The sequence below is a fragment of the Amblyomma americanum genome, chromosome 1 (assembly GCF_052857255.1).
Source record: "Amblyomma americanum isolate KBUSLIRL-KWMA chromosome 1, ASM5285725v1, whole genome shotgun sequence".
In the NCBI taxonomy this organism is placed as follows: domain Eukaryota; kingdom Metazoa; phylum Arthropoda; class Arachnida; order Ixodida; family Ixodidae; genus Amblyomma; species Amblyomma americanum.
The window spans coordinates 119,906,555-119,931,265 of record NC_135497.1 but is presented as its reverse complement, the minus strand read 5'-3'; the positions used below and the strand labels follow the sequence as shown (position 1 = coordinate 119,931,265).

Genomic DNA, 24,711 nt, shown 5'->3' with positions numbered 1-24,711 from the left:
AAAGGCGGGGCTAAAGTGTCCCCGAATGTTTCACCTCCGCATTTAATCTAGTACGGCCCTTTGAAAAGGCTATGCTCTTTTTGCTTATCCATTTCTTACATGATCGTCCCCTGACCCTTTACGCCTTGCGTTAGTTGCTGAAGGAAAAAAAAAAAAAAGGGCGACTCTACTAAATTAACGGAAATCGGCTGCTGCGACACGCGGCCGCGGTTCACCCGTGGGATGGCCCAGATTGCTCGTCGGGCCTGTGACGGGCCGTTATTCGTGACTCGGGGTGCTTCGTGACGTTAGCCTCCCAGTTTCTTATCGGCGTCTCGGAGTTATTGATCGGGCCCGCAAAACGTACTCGGGAAAACGATACGTGTTCGTGGCGCGAACATGCTGCCAGTTGTCGTTCGTCTGTGCGCTTGGTTAATCAAAAGAGAAAGCCTAATTGGGAAAGCGAAGAGAAGGCACTTACTTCGTTCTCTTCATCCGCCGCGCGCACTTCTGTCTCAAGAGGAGTCCACTTTCCTGCTATGCGGCGTTCGCGTGCAGCTGCACAGCTATCGGTGGCGTCCATCGGCCTCGCGAGTCACACAGCCCACTTTTCAATTGACACTGCCCGGCCGGGATGAATCCTGTTTCTTCCGCTCCCGTAACGCTCGGGCATTAGAACGCAGGATTCGTGGGCCCCTTGGGGAGGGGAAATGAAAAGAAGAAAGAGACCGGGAAAGCTAGCAGCTCTGCCTTGAACTAATTAAGTAGCGCAAAGAAAGCTGCGGGAGCTTCCATGATTGTGATGGATACGGGTGCTACTTCGCGGTGGGAGCAGTGGACCATGTAAATTTGCCCATTTTATCTTACCAGCTCGAGAACCGTGTGATTGCCCTGCATCCGCCCTTATTCTTCTTTTCTTTTTTTATATTTCTCCGTGCTCCCGCTTCTTTCGGTGAGGGTCGCAACCGAGCAGTCCGCGCCGGGCGCTGAAGAAGCTGCCGTCCTGTTTTCGAGGCCTGTCTGTGCACGCGATGTTCCGTGAGCCGCCTCTGCGCGTGACATTTCAGCCGCTCTCAATGTTATGCGAAGTTTGTCTCCGCACTATAATTGCATTGCTCTAATTAGACATTTAGCAAAGAAGACCAATCTTGGAGAGAAAGTTGGAGATTTTGACGTTTTGCAGCCGTCGCCTCCTCTATGAATCACCGAATGGACGCGTTTGGACCGGACACGTTGAACGACCGGACACGTTGAACGACCGGACACGTTGAACGACCGGACACGTTGAACGACCGGACAAGTTAGACTACCGGACACGTTGGACTACCGGACACGTTGGACTACCGGACACGTTGGACTACCGGACACGTTGGACTACCGGACACGTTGGACTACCGGACACGTTGGACTACCGGACACGTTGGACTACCGGACACGTTGAACGACCGGACACGTTGGACCGGCAAAACATCGTTCCCGCTCTGAGTTGATGAATTCTGGCGTGCCCTACCACCTGCTGGCCGTCCTGGTTAGCTTAATTGGCAGAACGACTGCCCTGGGGGACAGTCATCCCGGGGTCGATGCCTAGCTGACCAGGACAAATTTGTCTTCAACCAAGAAGTTTGACCCGCCGCGGTGGCTCAGTGGTCAGGGCGCTCGACTACTGATCCGGAGTTCCCGGGTTCGAACCCGACCGCGGCGGCTGCGTTTTTATGGAGGAAAAACGCTAAGGCGCCCGTGTGCTGTGCGATGTCAGTGCACGTTAAAGATCCCCAGGTGGTCGAAATTATTCCGGAGCCCTCCACTACGGACCTATTTGTTCCTTTCTTATTTCACTCCCTCCTTTATCCCTTCCTTTACGGCGCGGTTCAGGTGTCCAACGATATACGAGACAGATACTGCGCCATTTCCTTCCACCAAAAACCAATTATTAACCACGAAGTTTGTCTAAAGCGTGCAGCTTTTCTTTGTGGCCACATGACTACGCTTGATCGAATGCTAATGAGTAATTACTTCCTTATTTTATGCGTAGCTTCCACGTCCCGCAGAAAAAACACGAGGGGTGGGGCCGCTTGTTTGGCGCGATATTCGTGTTGTGGAGCTATAGCACAAGAATAATTTGCAATATCTTTCTCATTAAACGTTTAATATGACACCTATGTGGTTAGGAATAGAATCTATCTTGTGCTCGGAAGCAGAGATCGCCTTCCCAACGCGAGGTGGGGGTGAGTAATGTGGAGATGGTCCCTTAGTTAGCTTTGTTCTTAGTGTAATTGCATTTGAAGCTAATCTGCCCTGCCCAGTGCTCTGGATCTGGAACTTCACCCACTATATATTACTTCTGGCTCGCACTTTCGCCGTAAATATTGCCTGTTAATGCCTTAGTCATGCAGCGAACCAAACTTTCTTATCCATACTCAAGTGAATTAAAACGCACAGAGCTCCGTCGTAGTAGAATAACTTAATTAAAATGAAGGTGTGACACATAAGGTTATTTTTTTACGGATACGACGCCATGAGCAGTGGGGGAATAATAAGCTATTGCAATATCGCAGATAATGATTTCAACGTGACCGGGTCTGAACAAGCACGTTTTGTAGGCTTTTTTTTGTTTTTGTATTTTTAAAGTACATAAACCGAATATGTTATTTACTTTGGAAGTTTAGAGTTTCAAGCAAGAGGCCGGGTGAAGCCCCGACTTTTATCAAAAGCTGCTCGAGCGGCGCTCTGTAGTACTGGCGCTACAGCGGTGGTCCGTCCACCAAAGCTTCTTGACCCTAGACGTCTCACGAAACATAAACAAGCGTCGCACTAAAATTCGTTTCTAGCGACGAACCTTGAACGAATATTTAAAAACTCGCCGCGGTGGCTCAGTTCGGATGCCAATCCGAAGATCGGAGGATCGAATTCCGGCAATGGCAGCCGCATTTAAATGGCGGCGAAATGCAAAAACAAGCGTGTGCTGTGCTATATCGGCGCGCGTTCAAGAAACCGAGGTGATCTAAATTAATCCGGAGCCCTCCAGTACGGCGTCCCCCCTAGCCCATGTCTCGCTTCGGGACGTTAAACCCGAGATATGTTATGTATCATGAACATACCGAACACGTAGCGCGCCTTGCACTGCGGGGTTCCGGAAGAAATGGCCCTGGAAAAAAATGGCCGCGGAAGTAATGTCCCTGAAAAATAGGCCCAGGAAGAACTGGCCCGGAATAAATGGCCCCGTTTGCAAGTTAGGAAAAAACGACCCCAAGCCCCTACAGCTTCCAAGGCATCAGAAACCATGATTTTGTTAGAACCATAGGCACTGATGGTTCCAACAAAATCATGCACCTTGGTTTTGATGCTGATTTTGATGATGCATCATCATCATGAGCCATCAGAACCATGGGTATCCAAAACCCATGGTTCCTGTGGCTATAGCTGTCATCAGAACTCCAGCCATAGGAACTCTGATTGCCATAGAGGTGACAATCTGGTTCCGGCTCCTCTATGGCTGATTGCATGGCTGGCAATCTGATTCCGGTTGCTGGAATTGCAACCCTGGATAAAACAGGTTGCATAAGAAAACGCACCATGAATTTAAAAAGTGGATGTGTAAAAACTGGTGTAATCAAACGTCACGTGATAATAAGTCAATATATTGGTGAGTGCGGCTTAGAGCAGTGCACTGGTTGCAGTGCAACAGCTATCAATATACAGCGGCAACTTGTCGAAATTGCATCACGGTATTTTAAGCGGTCGCTTCGGGACCGTGTTTTGGGATCGATTTTTTTTTTTGTTTGCATGGAGTAAGTTGATTGAAAGGAATAACGCCCAGCAGCAGCACGAGATAAGTAATAAGCTACTTTCATTCAACTTATGTCTCCGGAAGCTACAGGAGAGTGAACCGAGCGAACTGCGTGGTAACTTTGCCGCGAACGCCTTCTATCTATCCCCCTATACGACGTGGAATTTCTACTCGACCACTGTATATGGTTCTCGTACGACTATTCATCCTGTAGCGTCCACGAAAAGGCTGGGAAGTTGGTCTGTCCCAGCTGCTGAACACTGTAGTTGTAAACGGCCATCGACGCCTTGCGTTCGGAAGATGCAAGCGTGACTGTGAATATGCCCAGCACTCAGCCGGCGCATGCAACGCTGTCTCCAGTACTTTTGTCCAGACTACACTTCCTGAAGCACAAAAATTGACGATTTTCTGAAAGTTGTTGGCCGTACTATCAGCAACGAATGAAACGCGAACAAGAAAATTCAGACACGAATAGAAAAATTATACATTTTTTTAATGGGGAGGCTCAATACAAGACCAAGTTAAATTCACCTCGAAAGCGCGATAACTGCCCTTTAGAAGTGTTAATCAACCGAGCTTGTATTTCCTCTCAAGGAGTTGATATGTTCGTGTTTTTGTGTTAGCATCTCATTTCTCTTGTTCGCGTTTCATTCGTTGCTGATAGTACAATCCTGTTTTAACTCTCTTTTAACTTTCTTGCGCAAAAATGTTCGCACATTTCTTTTATTTTCATCGGGGATATTTATCCGGGGACATTTTCTCCTACACGCCGCACTGCGTTATCTGTTAGAATATGCGCTGAATATCATTTATATTTAGGTTGCTTTAATAAAACGGGTCATGTATAAAATTTCGCGTTTATATAATTCTGTTGTAATTCATTTGGTATTTCAGCGGAAAGTTGTTCCGAAGCGTAAAAAAAAAAGCCTACAGCTTTGTTCTGTGAACAATTAACCTACCTTGAATTTCTGAAACAGGGACCTTCTTTTTCTTTAGGGTGCCGAAAATGTTCCCGTTGTGGCACAGTAGTAATGTAGCTGCTGTTTACTTCTGAAAATGCTACGAAAAATAAGCAGCAGTTAAATAAACGATAGTCATTTAAAGCACGGTTAACAGATAATTTTCAACATATTTATTTATTTATTTAGTATACCAGGCCTCCGCGGTGGCTCAGTGGTTATGGTGTTCGGCTGCTGGCCCGAAAGACGCGGGCTCGATCCCGGCCGCGGCGGTCGAATTTCGATGGAGGCGAAATGCTAGAGGCCCGTGTACTGTGCGATGTCAGTGCACGTTGAAGAACCCCAGGTGGTCGAAATTCCGGAGTCCTCCACTACGGTGTCTCTCATAGCCTGAGTCGCTTTGGGACGTTAAATCCCAATAAAGCGTAAAAACATAAACATAAAACATTCAATATACGCCTAAAGGCCCTCACACAGTGGAGTTACGTAGAGGGGATCATCGACACACAAGAATACAAAACAAAACAGGCGAGTAAAAAGGTGCAATATATAAATATATAAATACATAACAATACATATGTAATATCGAAACCACAGAACACATTAGGCAGTCATACAGCCATAAATAGAAAAGATACGGGCATTTGAGGAATATGACATGCTGTTACTAAACAAAATAACAATTCAGCTGAGTGAAACAAGTGGTACCACCAAAGGGCAAGGCTAGACAGGCATTTCTCCTAGGAGGTCCTGAGACGTGTTAAGGTTCGCTTCTGTAGCTATGTGCGATGGTAGATTATTCCAGTCGACTGTACTGCCGGGTATGAATGATTTTGTAAAAGCAGAAGTGTGACATGAGATGCGTTGGACTTTGAACTGGTGATCACGGCGTGGGAAAAATATTTCGGTTGGGTGGAAGAAATTGTCAAGCAGCAAATGATGATGATAAAGTTTATAGAAGAATGCCAAGCGCGCTAGTTTGCGATCATGTGATAAGTTATTAAGTTCGCGGTGCACTTTTAAAGAGAAAGCATTATATGACTCATCGGCAACGAAACCCTGCGCAGGTGTTGACCAGCAGTACCGGTCCCAAAAATCCCAGAAGACGTCACCGTCTTCGAAATAAAATTTTTTCGAAGGTGCGGGGAATTTCAAGGCGAGCCACGCAACCCATGCTTCTTGGCGACTAAAGGCGATCCTGGTATATGCGTTGCGTTTCGACTGTACGCTAAAGAGTAGGTGGGTCATTAAAAAGGAACATAATTTTTTTTAAATAAACAAAACTAGAAAGGAAATAGAAATTTAAAAGCGATGCGTTAGCATTCAAAGCACGTAAGTTATCTTAAGTTCCCTCCATACATTTTAGTGCTGCGACGCTAGTATAAAGAGAATAACCCGAAAAGATGAATCTAATTGCACGGTTTCGTAATCGCTGCAACTCGTCTATAATATATGCTTGATCCTGGTCCCAGATTGCAGACACGCACTCGATTTTGGGCCTTATTAAGTTAACGTATGCTAGTTTTCTGAACTGAATAGGTCATGTTTGATGTTACATTTTAAAAGAACAAAAGAGCGATTAGCTACTGCCAGAGTTTGGTTATGTGGTAATTCAAAGCTAAATGCGGCTTAATTTTAAGTCTCAGATACTTGTGAGTAGTAGAAAGTTAAACAGGGCTATTATGGAGAGTGTCAGATGTCGGGATGCGATATGACTTACGAGTGAATGAGAGGAGCTCCGTTTTAGAGGCAAAAAGGGTCATTAAACAAGATGAATACTTGTTGCTAATGGAATCAAGATCAGTTTGCAAAAACTGGCTGTCGGTGTCGTTAGCGATGTTGCGGTAGATAAAACAATCATCTGCGAATTCTCTAATCTGAGACGATGTTCACTAGGTAAGTTATGGATGAAGGTTAGTAAAAGCAAAGGTCCCAGAACTCTTCCCTGGAGAACCCCGGAAGAAACAGGTGAGGAAGAAAAGAGATGATTATTGACAGAAATGAATTGGGATCGAGAAAAGCCTTAATCCAAGCAATAACGTAAGGATGAATGTTCAGCTGGGTTAGTTTGAGCAAAGGTCGCAAAAGTCTGTGGTGGGGGACCCGGTCGAATGCTTCAGTGAAATCAAGAAACAGCGCATCGACTTGAATGCTGGCGTCCACTGATAAAAAAGAAATGGTCTCTAATGAATCCGGAAAGTTCAGTGTCGCATGAGTGTCCCTTTCGAAATCTGGGCTGGTACTTGATCAAATATGTTACCACGATCCTCAAGATAGTCACTAATATTAGTGCAAACGACTTGTTCCATGAGCTTAGATATTGAGCTTGTTAAAGATGTTGGGTGATAGTTGAGACGAATAGAGCGGTGACTAGTTTTTAATTCGGGTATTACTTCGATAATGCGCCCGTCGTTAGGGGTCGACCAAGTCATTAATAATTGAGAAAACAGTAATGGCAACATTTGAAAAATGCTCGCTCAGGTGTTTTTAAGTACCTTGTTGTTAATGCCCTGATGATCAGAACTTGAAGTCAGTTTAACGTTATTCGGGAGTCGTTTGATTCCCGCATCATCAGTAATCGTTTGGGGCATAGAAACCTCAAGAAATGGATGTTGCCTGGGAGCTGATATGACGTATTTAAGAGTAAACACTCATGAGGATGATGAAAGAACATCTGCGCACACCCGGATGCAGGAATTGGAGTATTATTCGAGTCGGTAAGGATAATGTCATCAGAATTGCGAAGGTTAATAACGCGTCAGTATCTGCTCAGGTCATTCGTGAGCATTATAGGCAAGACGCCGCTGAAAAATTCGCGACGGGATTTTTTCAGTAACATTCGGTATTTCTTATCACTTTGCTTACACCTGTCAAAGAGAATGAAAAGTCCCATTCGCTTTGGCCAGCCTGTACGAGCGTTTATTCTCATTATTGGTTCTACGAAGCGTGTGTTTAAACTAGGCTACACTTTGGTTGCTCTTTATCGACATAAGTGGAAGACACTGACTGATGAGAAAGAAAGAGAGGAACATTGATTCTCTGACCCTGGCCCGGGCCGCCGTCTCAAGTCGGACCGTCTTAGGCCCGTTTCACATGCATGCGATTTTCGCCTGCGACACTGCGAATTCTGTCGGTCTGCGACTGGGGAGGACCGTCGGTCTAGTCGCACACGGCTTGCGATCGAGTTCCGCCCGGTTGGAATTCAGTCGCAGCGTCGGTGTGTTCGCTCTGCTACTGACCATTGGGGAGCGCCGAGACGGCGTGCGACGTGCGGTCACGTGGGAACTGTTACCGCTGTGGAAGCAAAACTGTTTATTCTAATCAAAACATATGGAATAATGCCTTGCATATAAAAATACGCTGGCGAAAAATCGTCAACACATTCTGTGTGATGTTTCGGTCGCGTTTAATAATGGGTTTTCTATGCAAATATCAAAGAACCTTGCCTGTTCCTCTGACCGAATCCGTTCTGTCGGTGTCGCATGTGAAAGCAGTGACCAAAAATCGCACTGCGGCCTCACCGACTACACCGGATATTTTCGGTCCAGTCGCAGCATGTGAAACGGGCCTTAGCCCATACCGCCCAGCACGTGGGCGATATGGGCAACGACCAGTGGCCGCAGTATTGGGCGGAGTGCAACAGGAGGACAGGCCCAGCTTTCCCAAGAGTAGGGCGCCTGTGTCGGTAGGAATCTACGTTGTAGGTCGTGTGATGACTGTGTGGCACGTGAGCTGGTCCGATGTGTGTGTGTGTTGTCAGGGTAGGCACCGCATACCAGACAGCGGGGTTGGCCAGAGCACTTGAGTACGGGGCGGTGGTACAGGCCACATGGTATAGAATTTGTGCTTATCTGATGAAAGTAGACTCGGGGTGAGTAATATGTGGAAGACGGGGAGGAAGGAGGCGGCGGGAGTGTCCTAGTTCTTTTAGTCTCTCTTCGGTGTTTTCGAAGTGTAGTCCCCTCATCCTTGGCGTTGTAATCATTCGGCCAAGGGTAGGTTGATGTTAGTAAACGTTGTTCTGAACAAGATCCAGTTCTCCTCAACAGAACGGGAAGGCCGATCGATAAAGTACTGTTCAGAGAAGGTGGTTGATTCGGAGTTCATTTAGGCAAAGTTAGTCCTGTTATAACATGTTATCTGTTTTGTTAGTTTTTCTTTCGCTGAAAAGATTATTGATGTGGCCGGGGATAACGTCATGATCGGAAAGCCCATCATGGTGAACGACTTCTGAACAAGTAGTGGGGTCACTGGTTAGGATAAAGGTACATGATAAGGAGGATTGACGCGATGACCGAGTAGATTTAGAAATAATTTGGAATAACGAAAAGTCAAGACACGTCTACATGGATGCGTGAGCCTCTTTGTCACTTGAAAGGGCAGACAGCACGTCTCAATTAATGTTACGAAAATTTTAAACTCCCAGAATTAGTAAAACGGAATTCGGAAAACGTGTGCACGCATCCCCTAATTGCGATTAAATTCGTCACCAAAGCCATCGCACATGTCAGGAGGTCGGCAAAATAACTCCGATTACAAGGTTTGTAATGTCGAATTTCAGAAAAACAAACACACCTTCAATGAAAGTCGGGACTATTGAGGGTACAGCGACAAGTTCCTTGTTTATTGCACTAAGGATCCCGCTTCCTCTCTGGAACTTCCTGTCACAACGGAAAAGATTAGAACAAGATTAGGTCAACAAAACACTGTGTGTAATAGCATCGTTTAAGAATGTTCCGGTTAAAGCAAACAGTGAGGCAGAATTCTAATCACTGAAAGAAGAAAGCGCAATGGCTTTAGGAACGACACTTCTGATGTTGGTGTAAAGAAAGGAGTCAACTCATCAGAACATTGGGCACGCGGGGTGAGGATGAAGATGACAGAGCTTCAGTTAAAGGAGCGCTTAAAAGTTTTCAATCACTTTTGGCACGGGCGACACAAGCTGCACTGCGGGTGTTGGAATCCCCCAGACATGCATGTTCGTTGATACGTGGTCTGCCAAATGCAATCTTGATTTTGTCCCCCTCTTTATCTCTTTTTGAAATTGCAGCAAGAAAATTGATTTCGTCCCCCTTAAATCCGCCCCTGGTGCGTTGAATTCTATTCATTTTGGGTGGAAAAAACAGCGCGAAAGGGACGGAACACAAAGAAGGAAACCACACGGACGAGCGCTGTGGTTTCCTTCTTCTTTGTCTTCCGTCCCTTTCGCGCTGTTTTTTCCACCCAAAATGAACGCATACCAACTCGCCCAACTTTCCATTCTACTACAGTGAATTCTATTTGTACTTTCTGTTCATGCGATCGACCCCCCTGAAACAATATTTTAGGCGCCGAAGGTACCTGAAGTAATAAATTAATAAAGAACGCAGGATGGTTACGAATTTGCAACGCGAATGGTCTAGCCTTAGCTGGCTTGTGATCGCGAAGAAAAGGAGGCGTGTTAGAGTTTACACATTAGAGTGGATGCTCTAACTACTATGTCACCGCAGCTGCAACCTAGTGGTTAAATCATTCGTCAGGCGTGCGGGAGGTGCTTGGAGATGTTTGGAGGTGAGGTAGGTACTGGAGGTGTCGAGTGGAAGAAGACCCCGTGAATGTGAAGTGCATTTTTGCCGCTAGATTCCGGCCGATGAGCTTGCAGACGCCGACAACAGTGCAAAACTGAGGAAAAAGCTAAGAACAGCCAACGTTGTAATAAATACTAAACTGCTCGGCTGAAGAGTTCGTGAAGTGCAAAACGCTTTTCTGTAACTGTGCGCTTACTAAGAAACAACCGTAAAGTCTTGTTCGGTTGTTAGTCCACCGTTTATCGCAGGCGATATCAACGGTATCGCGCATGGAAGTACTCATGAACAGATATATGCTTTGCTAAGCTGCAGACTACATCAGCAATAACCCCAGTCTAGCAGCGCTCCTGGGTGACGCCGTGCTGTAGTGAATGAGAAATAAATAATTCGAAGCTCGTACAGCTAACGTTCGCTCTGCTTTCGCGTCGGAAGTAAACGAATCAATAAAATCGAAATGGATTTAACCGTGTGCTATAGATCTGAATTCGAGCTGAAACATTGCGTGCCGTACACTATTCCCTGCCGGTTTTCACGCATATCGTCATCTTTCGGTAGATTACTCCCAAATATCGCAAGGTATAACATGCCAGATTTTCAGATGACAAGTGAGGTGGCACAGTAACCGGAGAGAGCGTCACGATAGCAGTTACTTCTCGGCGTGAATATTTTTCATGTCAGTACAAAGGACATATACCGCAATCCGTTCTAGCCTCGTGACATGAGGTTTGGCATTTCACTGAGTGGCAACGCTCTTGAACCTCATGAACTTCGCCGACTTGTGCGCTTGCTTTTAATAGCTGCCGTACATCGCCTTTGCATGCATCTTAGCCTTTTGTTCAGATACTCGCCCACAAAAGTGTTCAGACTGCAAAAGTAGACGAGAAACTGACTGTCCCCGCATCTTCACCGTACAGCTCGCTATGAGCTGCACTGCGCGGCGCCCCACAGCAAAGGCAGACTTCTCATTTCAAAATGCAAGCTGCGTGTTTAGAAAGCGACCTTGACGCTAGCAACCAAGCGCGCTCATTTGCATGGGCAGTGGCACGTGGATGAGTTTGTGAAGAAACGAACTTGCCAGGACCTTTTTCTCGTCCACATCTTCCTTGGTCTATACACTGACTTAAACAAAAGAATCAGCAACGGCCACTTTCCGCGCGCTTTCTGCCCGAGCACCTGTGCTCAAAGGCCGGTCGCAGCCTCTTTACCGCGAGGTCGCCTTTGGGCCACTTTGTTTTCCGCCCAGACACACGCAGTGACGAGCTGTCAGAGACGAAAAGCGCGTCGCGCGCGTTCTCTCTATATGCTCGGCGCCAAGGCCGAGAGGCTCGCCTCTGTTCTATTCACGCGGCGGGCGAAGCTCGTTACCGGGTCACCCCGATTCGTCACTGGACAGTCGGCGAGCACTCCAGCAAGGCCGCAAAGGCGGCTTGCCCTCTCGACGCCACTCAGAACTTGCGCGCCAGTGAGCGTCGCGAGCGTCAGCATCAACGGTGGCGGCGTCTGTGGCTCCTTTTGCCCAGGGTTGTTAACCTCTTTCGGCGGGAATCTGTTAGCCATGGCTTCCGGATACGGAGCCTCCTCGCGCTCCAAGGTCAGGGGTGACCCTTTTAGCCCCCGCGCTGTGCGCTCAACTCGCGAGACAAGGGGACGTACCACTCCTCTTTCCACGCGTCGTCCATGCTGCTCGCGAGAGGAAGACACCCACCCGCCCAAGTCGGAAAGCAAAAGAAAAGCAACCGAGAGTTACGAGGACTACACCCACCCACAGTGGGCGCGCGTTCTCACGCCCCCAGAAGAGACACGTAACGGGGCCCGGAGCCTGCAGCCGCCGCCGGGAGAAGGTTGTAACCTAGAAGGGCGGCGAGACCAACAGCGACGCGGAGGAGGGGTCCCCGGAGTGCTCTGCGTGTGGCTCTCCTCTGCGCGCCTTCTTTTTGCAACGACCTCAATTGAGGCGCGTCGAGTATGTGTGCGTTTGTGCCCCTAGCGAAGGCGGTATAGGTCGATCTAGATTCGCCGCAGAGACCAGGTTCGCCTCCTTCCGCTTGACCCCCGCTCGGCTGTTTCTTGTTTCTTTTTCGCCGCGTGGATTAGGCGCTGCTCCCGCCGGCACCGCCGTTCGAACTGGGCTATCGGCCGAATGTCACCGTGCCGGAAACCGTGATGCGCTCGGATCTGCCTCCAGAGCGAGACCGGCGCTTGGGACTGCGCGGCTGACGTCGCTCACCGCCTTGTTCCGCTTTTGGCCCGGCGCTGACTGGCGTTGCACGCCTGACACTTGGAAAAGGTTCACACGCTCTATGGGCGGTGTTTAGCTATGGTGTTTTTAAGCCGGGCAAGTTTTCGCTGTTGTTTTAGTCTCAGGCGTCAACATGAACGAGGACGCGAGAGTGACGACGCTACCTTTCGCGGGGATCTAATCGAGTTGAATTGTTACGTGCGCGCCATGAAGCAGCACACTGACAGCGCGCAATGCCTCAGGGAAATGACTGACATTAGTATCAGCGGTTTGGAGCACTTTAGTGCGCAGCTGACAGGCAGACTAACCCGTGTACCGAGGGCAATAAAAAGCGAATAGAAACCTCACCTCTACAACGGTTACAAGAAAAAAAAATCTGGGTTTCTGGAAATTAGTGGCCTCTGTTTTTTCTATTTATTGTTTATTCAGCATACCCTTAAAGCCCTCTTTGTATACTATCTGAAGAAAAAAAGTATTCCAGAACATGCGAACGGCGATCTCTGCGCAGTGATCCTGTGTCTACGAGGGATCTACTGGCTTGACTGCAATATGTGGCAGCATGTGGGTAGGACTTCGGCCTCCATAGCTGCAGTCATGAACCGCCGGCCGATGGAAGAGCTATCCGCTTTATTTGCCGCTCATTCGTCCTGGGCACCTTTGTCCCCGATAATACCTTCTTTTATGGACAGTAGCCATTCCTGTGACGTCAGCTTAAATTTTTTGATCTTCAATGTTCTTGTTTCCTTGTGCGCTGGGTCTGCATGAACGTGTTCAATGGTGTATACAGCGCGTGTCTTCTCGAACTGCGATAGTGCCGCTCCTCACAGTCATACAGCTGAAAAAAAAAAAATACGTGGAAATTACTTAAATGACGGCGCATATGCGCACTAGCGGGTCTGAGAACGAAACAGAGCGGATCTTAGTTCACTTTGGTTTCTAGTTTTTTAAAGAGAATTACACTTTTCAAGGGAATTACACACAGAGAGCACCTACGCGTTGAGCTGAAAGGGAAAGCGCTAACATCGCATGGATTTTAAGTCTGGTTTTAGTAATTCGTTTGGTTTGTGATCGCACTTCACAAAAAGCAGCAGTAACAGAACATCACACATGTCTCATAAGTCCTTATTGCATTCAAAAAAGGCTGCTAGAGAATGAGAGGTAATGTAACATTAATATTTTGTGCTTAGCCCTTAAACAGCACTACTATGGAACCATTTTTTCAGAACTGGGGCTATCGGCATTCTATTTTCCCTCTACTGCTTCTTTCTCTCCTTTCAAATATTTTTTTTTCGCCATATACACAGAATTCAACCCCATTCGTCTGGAATGCATCGTTTGGTATAGGGACAAAACAATTAAAATTTTGTCTTGTTTGTCCAAAGAGCGACATAATTCTTTTTGCAGGCTGCAGCGGAATGGCTTAGCAAACTGGCACTTCCGTCTTCCACTAGGAGCATCATTTTTTTTTTTCGGAGACAGTGAGGGGCCCGCAACCTGTCATGAGTACGAAAGATCCTGACGTGCATCAGCATCGGGCCATTCCATGTGTATGCTTAGGGTTCAATTTGTGCGCGCTGTGCCTGCAATATTAATAACGTTCTCCCCGTCATTCCTTGTGAAAAGGGAAAGAAAATCACGAACGGGGGCAGACTGGGGCGCCGTAATCCCATTCTCGTTTCCGCGTGTCTGCGTGTTGGGAAACAGCCAGGGCGCGATGAAGAGCTGGCTGAGCGCGTAAAATATTGAGTGGCACCCTTGGTGCTCGGTCCTGGGGCGAGCGGCAGTCCCGCAGTACGGCCTGGCGCGACACCCTCCTCTCATGCGCGGTCTCATCAAACACTCTCGCCGCCGACAGCAGCAGCCGGTGGCTGGAAAAACCTTTCCCTCCCCACTCTTGAGAGTACCAACACCACTGCGCACCGGTTGGGGCTTCTACGGGGGAACCCGTGGCTTCAACCGGCGCCCACTGCTGCGAAAGCGCGCATCGAAAAAAAAAGGCGAAATAGGAAAAAAAAAAAAAAAAAGTGGCGCCGGCGCCGCCCGCTGCAGGCTGCACCATCACCTGCTCTTCCTCATCCCGCGCGCAGTCCTCCCCGCTTTCTCGCTGCCAGTATGCGGCGCTTCTCTTTCGACGCCGGCGTACACACAGCGCGTGCGCGCGGAGAGCGCCCGCAGCGCACCCGCCCCGCGTGCGGCGGCGGCTGGAACGACGGGCCGGTCCGATAGGGGCACGGATAGGGGGCTTTGACGTGATATACTCTACTCCGCCCAGCGTTCCCGATCACCGCGTCTGACCTTCTCTCCTTCGCTGAGCGTTCTCCTTTCCACGATCCGAAACTGAAAGTAAAATGTTTCTGCACCGGTCCCCGGCGGCGGCGCGGGAGCCATTCGCGGAGTAACGGTCTCGCCGCGAGGGTCGTGCGTCCTCTGCTGCTGGTCGCGTTGACGGCGCGCTGTCCTCGAAGGGCCCGGTGATGCGCACGATCACGTGTCGCGCGCTGTGACGTGACGCTCTGCGACACACACGAGGTTAGGTGAGCGCTCCGGCCGCCCACTGCGGTCCCCGCGCGGGCCAACTTTCCCCGCGGCCACTTGTCACCCGGCTTCGGGCGCCTCATCTCCCATATCGGCGGCGTCTGGCTCGCTTTATTTTGTTCTCGCCGGCGGCTTTGTTTTTGCGCTGATGAGCTCGATAGGAGGAGTAACAGGGAGGTCCGATAAGGGCGGAGTCACTTGTGTTGCGTAAACCTGTGGCCTTGTTTTCGCGCGGCATCTTCGGCGACCGCCTTTAGCGCGAGTCCTGCACCGCCGCTCAGACCTGACCGACCCTTCCTCGCGAGTCTGTCCCACTGCCAGTTCCAAGTTCTCTTCGGGTGGAAGACTGTCCGCCGGCTGGTCGGAGTCTACTTCGGACTGTGTGCCTCTTACTCCATGGAAACTTTCGTCTGAGCGACAGAACAACACGATGGCTGCGGAAGCGGTATGTAGTTCACCCTGTGCCTTCATCATCCTGTTGTCGAGGTGGATGGCGTTCATATTAGATAAAAAATGATCTGCCAACAAAGCAAAAGGAAAAGCACCTTGCAGCCTTTTGTTTTGTTGTTTCGAACGCGGTACGCTACGGTTCCGTGGCAGAAATTAAAGAAGCCGTTAGTGTGGGTCACAGCAGCAAAAATGCGCATATGCTTGACAGCTTTGGTCAGATGCTTACACGATTAACGGCGGAATTTTGAATATATTTAATTTCTCGCAAGCGTCATATAAAAAAGGAGCGCCTTACGTTGTATGGATCAGTATATTGAACATATATTGATGTTAGAAGCCGCTGTCCGTGTGAATGAATGATGATCTTAGGCAAGATAGGGCTAGTTGAATGGAGTTTATGAATAGAATAATGCAAATGTGTACGTATGCTAGCACTTTTTTGTTGTTGTTATTTTTCTTCAAAGTTGCAAAGTGGGTGCACGATGCATTTTGCACAAAATAAATTAAAATCAGTTCAAAAATTCAACATGTTTTCGTACTTCCACTTTCTCTAGGCTCATTTTAACGATTAAATGTTCAAGACCCTAAGCTGCTGTGCTCGCGTAACAGCCGAGCGTGTATTTCAACGGAGGCAACTAATGAAACCAAGGTTACAGCAACTGAGGCAGTGGAATCGGGGTCCTTGCATATCTGCAACCATTTCTTACTTTACGCAGTTTCGATGATCACCATGCAAGCGCGGACAGGTATAAACGCAACACACTGCGGTGTTATGGCTCCTCTCGCTCGTTGCGCAACAGTAATTGCGGGATTTTGTGCATGCATAGGCGACACTATCGCTGGTGCGGTCACGCATGGGCGCCTCACGACTCTTAATTTCTGCTAGGACTAACGCCAGTGCAGCTGGAACTGCGAAGCTTGTTCCGTTTGCTTGCGCCGCTTGCCCGTGCATATCTATTATTGCAGCTTTAGGGCTCGTAAGGAAGTACTCGAGCAACTGAGCGGCGTACGGGCGCAGACATTGGTTTTCTCACGTAGGCACAGGACGGACTAATCGTCCTGGCACCGATGCAGCCGATTGAAGGTAATTAATATGCAGCCGGGGTTCTTGATTGGCCTTAACTGTCACTGCTGTTCCGCATAGTCATTAGTGCACTGGTGGAAATGCGCAAATCGTGGGTATCGAGGCGCTATGTGCTGAATTCAAATCGCCCTGTACATTATTCCGCTACAAGACGTGTTTCTAGACAGGTTGAAAGTAAAAAAAAAAAGCTGTTGGTTCTGGGCGAAGGTACGCTTGCCAACCTAGTGTTGGGAAACTCGAAGCAGCGAAGCTATAAAGGATTTTGCAAACCCAGTCTCCCCGCCCACCCTAGGTTTCCGGCAAAAGGCCCACTTGAAAAAGAGCGTCGATCGTGAACGTTTGAATGACAGCGTTAATCATCTTCGTCGTACGTGACATGCGAGAGGCACGCGGACAAGGGATTAGATATGTGAGCGTTTCAAAAAGCCTTGAAAAATGGGATAAAACATTTTTCGGTTTTTTTTTTCATTTCTGCACGGTATAACCTCACTACGCACTGTAAAAATTGGTCTAAACGAGCGGTTTGGGCGCCTGCCAAGAATGTGGAGCCATCCACATGGTGACTGTCTTTGTAGCAACCAACCGCTGACAGACGTGGCATGACCGCTAATCCGAGCTCGTTCCTCGTCGGCTTCATGTGAAAGAAACTGGTCGAAGTTCGGTAAAGCGCATCCAAAGCTGCGCAGCTGACCTGTGGAAGAGCGCGTGCTAAAACTTGTGATTGTGCACTCGAACCTCAGTTTGGTTTATGGGGGTTTAACGTCCCAAAGCGACTCAGGTTATGAGAGACGCCGTAGTGAAGGCCTCTGGGAATTTCGACTACCTGGGGTTCTTAACATGCACTGACATCGCACGGTACACGGGCCTCTAGAATTTCGCATCCATCGAAATGCGAGCGCCGCGGCCGGCATCGGACCCGCGCCTTTCGGGTCAGCAGCCGAGCGCCATAACCACTGAGCCACCGCGGCGGCTTGTATGCAATATGTCACCATCTTTTCCTGTAGATGCTGTGCAGCATCTTTGTTTTGATGCAAAAATATTGTTTACTCATTTCTGAGCTAAAATTAATAAATGAGCTTAATGAGATACGTTCTTGTTTATTAAGAAAAATTGCATATTTTTCTGAAATAAAAGCAGACAGGAAAAAAACTTTTTTTTTTCGAGCTTTCAAAATTTCTGGAAGTTTTACATCTCTGGAAGCGATTACTGACAATGTGCTGAAGGAAATGACCGCACTGTGACGCTACCACCTCTAACGGTGGGAGTTCAAAAAAAAATTTTTTTCACAGGTTTACCCACAAACCAAGCCGTTGCTAAAGGCATTTTTTTTTTTTTTGCGGTGGTCAGTGCCTTTTTGTTCCATTATCCTGCTAGGCTGTTCATTCCTGCGTGACGTATGCATAGCGGCAGACGAAAACATTCTGCTACCTTTCATTTGTTAAGAAATGGCTGGAGAGTTACGTCTGCCGTCGGAGGCCGTAAAAATTGACGTATTTGAGTTTCTTCTTTTCAGCGCTGCCCGTGTTACGACAAGTAATCCCGCAGCATTTGATCCTTACGAGATCTGCGCACACCTCTTCCTTATCGAAACAAGTCCAGCATTGTTTTACATGACTTTTAATTGTGAGGCAGTTGAGGAATATTGTTAGTTATTGTTATGGTCACATTGATCGATATGGTATAATCGTCTGATGCGTAGCGAAACCTTGCTTTTAAAGTTTGTGGTGCGCTCGCACCGAGCAGTTAAGACACCCATAGAAAACCAGTCGGGAGAGTTTTATACGACAAAATAGTAGAAAACTACCAGCCTCCCGGGAAGAGAGATCTGTGGATTTACTGATTGTTATTGTGTTTTCTCACGATATGAGACGAAAATACGTTCATAAACAACTTCCCGTGAAAAAAAATGCGTGATGGTTAATGATTAATGCGGTACACATAGGTCTATTTCTGAAGCCGCGCATGATTGCGCGTGAAATTGCATACAGAGGAAAGTGAAATGCCAAAGGGTGGCGACAAGCTATTGGACCTCCTTCTCTATTTTCACTTATGGAACAAGATTCGATGTACTAACAAACATTCGATAAGCATTTGAAGGCAAGTCACCTAACACGCGTGTTGCTCGAGCACGGCGCAGATTTTAAGTGGTCAGGTGTGCTTTTTCGCTTCTTTAGTTTTATCGTTACGTGCCCAGATATCTGTTAATCATTTCCGCATGACATAAACGCGATGCCCCGCACACGGTGACCTAATAATTCGGTCACGGTAAAAATTAAGAGACGCGGTGCCTCACTTCTGCCGGTATTTGCGACCTTAATTACATTCGGACAATGGGTACGCTTTGCACGAGCGCACGAAGAACCGTTTCTGCCCGCTTCGGTGTGTGTGTATATATGTATACGTCTCGTGTAGGCGCACACCTGCATTGTTCAAACATCGCCTTTCATCTCTCACCCCGCCGGAAGAAAAGAGTCCCGAGGGGGCGCGGCGCCGAAGGGCGTTCTGATTATTGTTTTCATAGGCTGCGAGGCCGGGCGGCCCCGCGCCATTGTCTCGCGCTAATCGCCGGCTCCCAAGCGCCGAAGAAGCCCCTCACCCTCTCGTGATTTTCGCCGTTCGGAAAAAAAAAGGGTGGGCGGCGCGCGAATAACGCGCGGCGGCAATCGTTTTGTTTTAATCTGCGCCCTCATCACGTAATGACGGCTCAGGGGCGTGCACCCGCGAAACGCGCGTAATTCGCGCGCGCTTTCTCGCTCGTGTTTCAGGCGTGCCGGTCACCGCTGCGGCCGCCGCCGCCGGAAGCCGCCTGTGCGCGGCGGGCATCTCCCAGCAACCCAGACGCGGAGGCGAAAAACTCCGCTCTGGCTTTGCGGCGGCGGCGGCAGGCAGACAGAAAACAACACGAGTTCCGGCGGCGCTCCTCCTCAGGACCACTTGAAATATGAATGGCCGAGCCCTAGAGCCTTCTTTCGATGCAGCCAGCCAACAGAGAAGAGGGGGGGGGGGGGGGGGGGGTACAGCGCTATAGCGTGGGCGGCTGCCCTGTTGGTGCGGGGAGCGCGGGGCCGCCCGACGCATGCCCGCTTCCTGCATGCGCCGGGATGCACGCGGCCTGCGCCTGGAGACTGCGGTTCACCATCGACAAGTGACCCATTTGATCTCGCGCGCGGCCCTCGTCTCTCGTGCACCGCTTGTGACGCGAGCGGCATGCCGAATAGCGTGTCCGAGGGCGTAAGTATTGCTCTGCCTCGACCTTAACTTTCGGAAGCCGCGCCATCGATCAGGCGGAGCTTGCGTGCGCTCCAGCAGAATTCCCCACCGTTTGCACGCACTAAAGTTCAAGAGCAGCTCGAGCGTGTGAATTTCATTGCTCGGAGACAGAGAGGCAGTCCTTATATATTTGTGTCGTCGCTGTCGCTGTTGTCTCTGGGAACGTGGTGAGAAAACACTGAGCCGAATGCGCGGCGCATTTGTAAACAGTGGTGGAGCGCTTTGCTCATTTTTTTTACTACTTTTTTTTCTGCTTCTGTGTGAGACGCGCGCTCTACCAAGCTGCTGAACCCAAAAAAGATGTGCTTACTTTAGGGCCGTAGAGGCGGTGGATGTTATTATGCTGCTGTTGTTTTTCTTCGGCTGAAGTCTTCCAGAATGCCTCCTGCGCCGATAAAAGCAGACCCGTGTTTTTGTATACGCTTCCCGAATGCGGGCTTATGCGCTGCTTTGAAGCACCTACCTACTTCCGGTCTTTATCAGCGCGGCACTCTGTCGCCTTGCGGCCACACAAGCTGCGTTGTCTTACGTTCTCCTGACGTTGAACATCTTTGACGTAACCTTCTGGCATTGAAGCCTCGCTTTTTCTGCGTTCACGTGAGACAAATAAGAAGCGTAGATATGCTTTCCTCTACATTTTTGTTGCATTTCTGCACATTGTAGTAGAGAGAAGGTTGGTATAACACTTGTTTTTAACGTTGAGACACACACACACACTCGCTCTCACGCACTCTCCCTGCCGCGGGTTCAGAATAAGAGGAAAACCTCAACGGGAGAGACGACTCGTTCTCTCTCGTAATCCATCACCCACTTTCCCTCGCTCAGTCTCTCACTCGCATCGCGTCTGCCACTTTCTCTCGCGCACCTACTCTCCCCCACGTTTGTTCGGGCCGACTGAAAGCACATGTGTTGGGTTCTAGTTCGGAACGCTGCATGCTGGCGGGGTCGCCACAGAACAGCGTAGACTAAACAGCTATTCCGCGCTTGTTGAATTTCTCTGGCGGCCTGCGCGTACTGACACGAGCAGGAAGGAAGAGTGAACATGCCCCTTGAGGCGTTCAGCTTTTTATTGAGACAGCCTTTTATTTTATTTATACTTGGGAATACGCCAAGCAAACCATTGTTGAGGGCGAAACGAGTTGGCTTTGAAGGTTTACTGTTCACTTACGATTGCGCTTGCGCTGAAAATCTGCTTTCGTTCTTTTTAAACAATGATGTTATATCGGGTAGGAGCAGCGACGGCAAAAAAAGAAGGGCTCGATTGAAGAGCCACAGAAACCTTGCATCGCTTGCGACACATGCAGAGGTAGGTTCTGCCATACTCTGTTGGATTTCTACAGAAGATGGCGCGTACAGAGGTTCGCAGATTATTTTTACCCTTCTTGTGAACTGCACTGGAATGAGAAGTATTGTAGGATCCGCGTTACGGTGTATGCAAATTTATGTCATCCTGAGATTATCCGATGTCAGATCCTGGCACTATTGGGCCTCATATCCCATTTCGCCAATAAATATGATCAATTGATTAATCAATAAATCAGTCAATCAATGAGTGGTGTCTGCAGGTGTACCCTTCGATGTGTTCAGGTATACGCACAGGAGAACTTAGTCTGCGTTGCGCTAGAGCCAGTGCATTTCACAAATGCACGTATACTCAGACGTGGCAGCATCGGATTATTCTGAACCACATTGCGCGCAGGTTCACATCACGGCAGCCAGGTGTGGTAAAGTGCTCTTAATTTTCAGCGGCCTAATAACGGCTCTGATCACGATATCTCACGCCTCCATTCTGTACAATGCTTCGTAAATGTCAACGAATGAATGTATGCTGCATAAATGTCAACTAATGAATGTTTACTTGAAAATGCATCGTAATACAATAATTCGTCAGCCTTCGTAAGCCAAAGTATGTAATTCGACAGCTTTTTCGAAGTCACAATGACACCCTCGTGCCCAGCGTGTTTTATATAGCGGACGCGGTCATATGAGAAGCACAGTGCAGCACCTCTGGTGCTAAACTCTTCTCACGTATTTTCAAAAGCTCTCCTCAAACAACAGCTGGTGGCCTGCGCCTTTGGCGGCCGTAGTAGCTTCGCTTCGGAGCGCTGACACGATGTGGCGGCGGCTCGCCCTTCCCAGCGGGACGGACGGGCGAGAATCGTGGTGCGCGCACCTGCCTTTTCGCCGGAACGACCACGACAGGGCATGACTCGGCGGCAAACAATCGCCGAGGTCCCTTCCCTTCTGCAGGTGTTGAGCTCGGTCCACCCCCCGGGGCCGCCGTGGCGGAGAGGAGGCCGCGCTCTCCTTATTGATGGCGACGCCCGTATCGGCGCTCGCAAGTGGATCACGCGCGCTTCCGTCGTTTGTGGCCAAACTGGAGCGGGATGAGGCTGTCCCTTTCTTTTGTCGCTGCGACCGCCTTCCGGTTTTCGCGCCGTCCACTGCGGCGGGGTGCACGTGCGTTGCAGTCCGTGTCAAAATTATTTTTTTTTAGCTTTTTCTTGAGCCAAACGCCAGCTGGAATGCCCCCGAAAAGCAACCTCACAATTTTAAATGTCCTGACAGCATTTCTCCGGTTTTCTTTCATTGCTTCGTTAGTATCACCTTTAAATGTGCTTTGATTAGATCGTGTTCTCTCTGTGTGTTTAATTGTGAGATCAAAAATTGTGGAGTACACTTATTCGCCGATTGCGCGTAACAATGCGATACCGTAGAGCCTCGTTGTGCGCCCTAGCTTATGCGCCACCACATACCACACATTTTATTTTGAGACTTTACACACGTTTCAATCTTATCTTCCTCCCATAGACACCTATGCATGTGTTGGTTACTGGTTCGACTCCTGGCCTGATGGCTGACGGAAGTTGTGATTAGCAGTTGTGTGCTAGATTTCATGGAGATTCCGACCCAACTGGTCCCGCACTTGTGCGACATTTCGGCTGCATGCAATCTTTGACATTATATATATATATATATATATATATATATATATATATATATATATATATATATATATATATATATATATATATATATATATATATATATATATATATATATATATACACGCGGTAACTCATGTATTTGATCAAACAGACTGAGAAGCGTAACTAATTCCATTTCCTATTCCATTTCTATTCTTTTATTTCACAACATGACAGGTGTGCCGCCGGTCTCCAGACGACACCGGCTTTCCTCTCCAACAAGGCTCTTACGCTATCGCACAAAACTTTGCAGCGGTAAAAAGTATTCTCGCCTGGTGATAAATGTCAATTCGCTCGTACTATCAGGGGCAAAAGTCCCCACGAAACGTGAACGGCCATCTAGGCGTGTTATCTGCCGACGATTTCCTATTTCACTATCACGTGACAGAGCACGCTAAGTCCAACATCCTTATCCACAAGTATGATCTTGGGCCCCCTGCTGATAACAGAACTATGAGCTTTGGTTCCTGCTCATGCGCCGTGGAGATTTTTCTCCCATAGCGCAACTTTTTCCACTTTTACGTCTTCTGTCGTGGTGGTGCAAGGGAGCAGCCATCTGGACCCCACGTGTATCATTTGCTCAATGTCGTGAAAGATAACGAAGGAGGCAAAGTCAACGGAGTCATTGGCGTTTATCAGAAGAGTGTCTCCTTCTTATGTCCACTCCTTACATGGTAGATGCCTCCAATAAAAATTCACAGGACGGTTACGACTATGGAACGCGAGATTCAGCGACAGCTGTTTAGTCGCGTGACCACTGGTGTAGTGGTCACGTGATGCACCCCTGCACTGGCAGGCGGCTGTTCCAAACAGAGCCACCCGTAGGCTTATGCAGAAAGCCAGGGACGGGTGTCTAATACCCCTGTCACACGGACACTGTAAAGGTACTTTGAACGAATGCTCCATTACTCTAAGGACGAACGCGCGCTGCCACACGGACGCGCCAAAGGACACCTAGCTCAAAGGAGCTTCGAAACAAGGCAGCTCGAGTTCGTCCTTTGAGGCTTCAAGGGAGTACTCTCTCTCCCAGCGAGTTAACAGCATAAATAAATTGAGAAAAGAAACGTTCAATTTTCGTTTTATAAATTCACTTCATAAGATTAGTGGTGTTTTAAAATATAAGATCATTTGTTTTGTGGCAGTCTCACCACGCCATACTCTCGTTCCAGATATACGAGCGAGTTGGGCTCAGTGTGGCCAGCACTGTGATGTTTTGCTCTGTACTTGGAAAATCGTGTCATTATTGCAGTTAAAATTGCGTTGCTTTAACATAATACGGTTATAAAGCTAATTTACTAAAAAACATGTGACATTTATGCATTTACATGTGCAGTGAGGTTTGCAATTTATATAACGCTTTTCGCCGATGAGGGCGCTAAAAAGTTCTTGCGAAGGTCGTTCCGCGACCGTGTAGCACGGACGAACTCCCTTGAAGTAGTGCTCCTTTGGGAGCGTAAAGGAGCATTAGTTCAAAGTGCCTTTAGAGTGCCCGTGTGACCGGGGTATTACAGCCATCGCTGTAAAAAAGAAAACGGTCATGTGTGCCTCAAGACGCACATTGCAATGACTTCAGTATTCCATATGTTTGTTATTTGCACAGTTCGTGTAATTCTGTTGGGCACGGTTCGTCTCGGTATTTCGCAAATCTCAAGTCGTTAGCAAATCAGGTACGCGAGGGACCTGAAGTCATCCAACGAAGCAAATAATTACGCGAAGTGCGTACTTTGAAAGCGGTGGCGGCAAATTTTTATCTTTCTTGTGGCTCGCTCAGAAAGGCGGCGAAACACTGCCATGGGCAGTGTTGCGCCTCGCTGCGTGTTGCGGATGGGCAAAGGCCGGCCACCGTTGAGCGCC

The 24,711-nt window shown here is 48.5% G+C and overlaps 1 long non-coding RNA gene across 1 annotated transcript; it reads right to left on the bottom strand.

The window, feature by feature from the left end:
- Nucleotides 1-13,143: 13,143 nt before the first annotated feature.
- On the bottom strand, nucleotides 13,144-20,604 carry LOC144113551 (uncharacterized). Its single transcript, XR_013310822.1, has 3 exons — nucleotides 20,334-20,604; nucleotides 20,181-20,255; nucleotides 13,144-13,366 (listed from the first exon to the last, which is right to left on the bottom strand). It is a non-coding gene; the product is annotated as an uncharacterized LOC144113551 (long non-coding RNA).
- Between the last annotated feature and the right edge of the window lie 4,107 nt (nucleotides 20,605-24,711).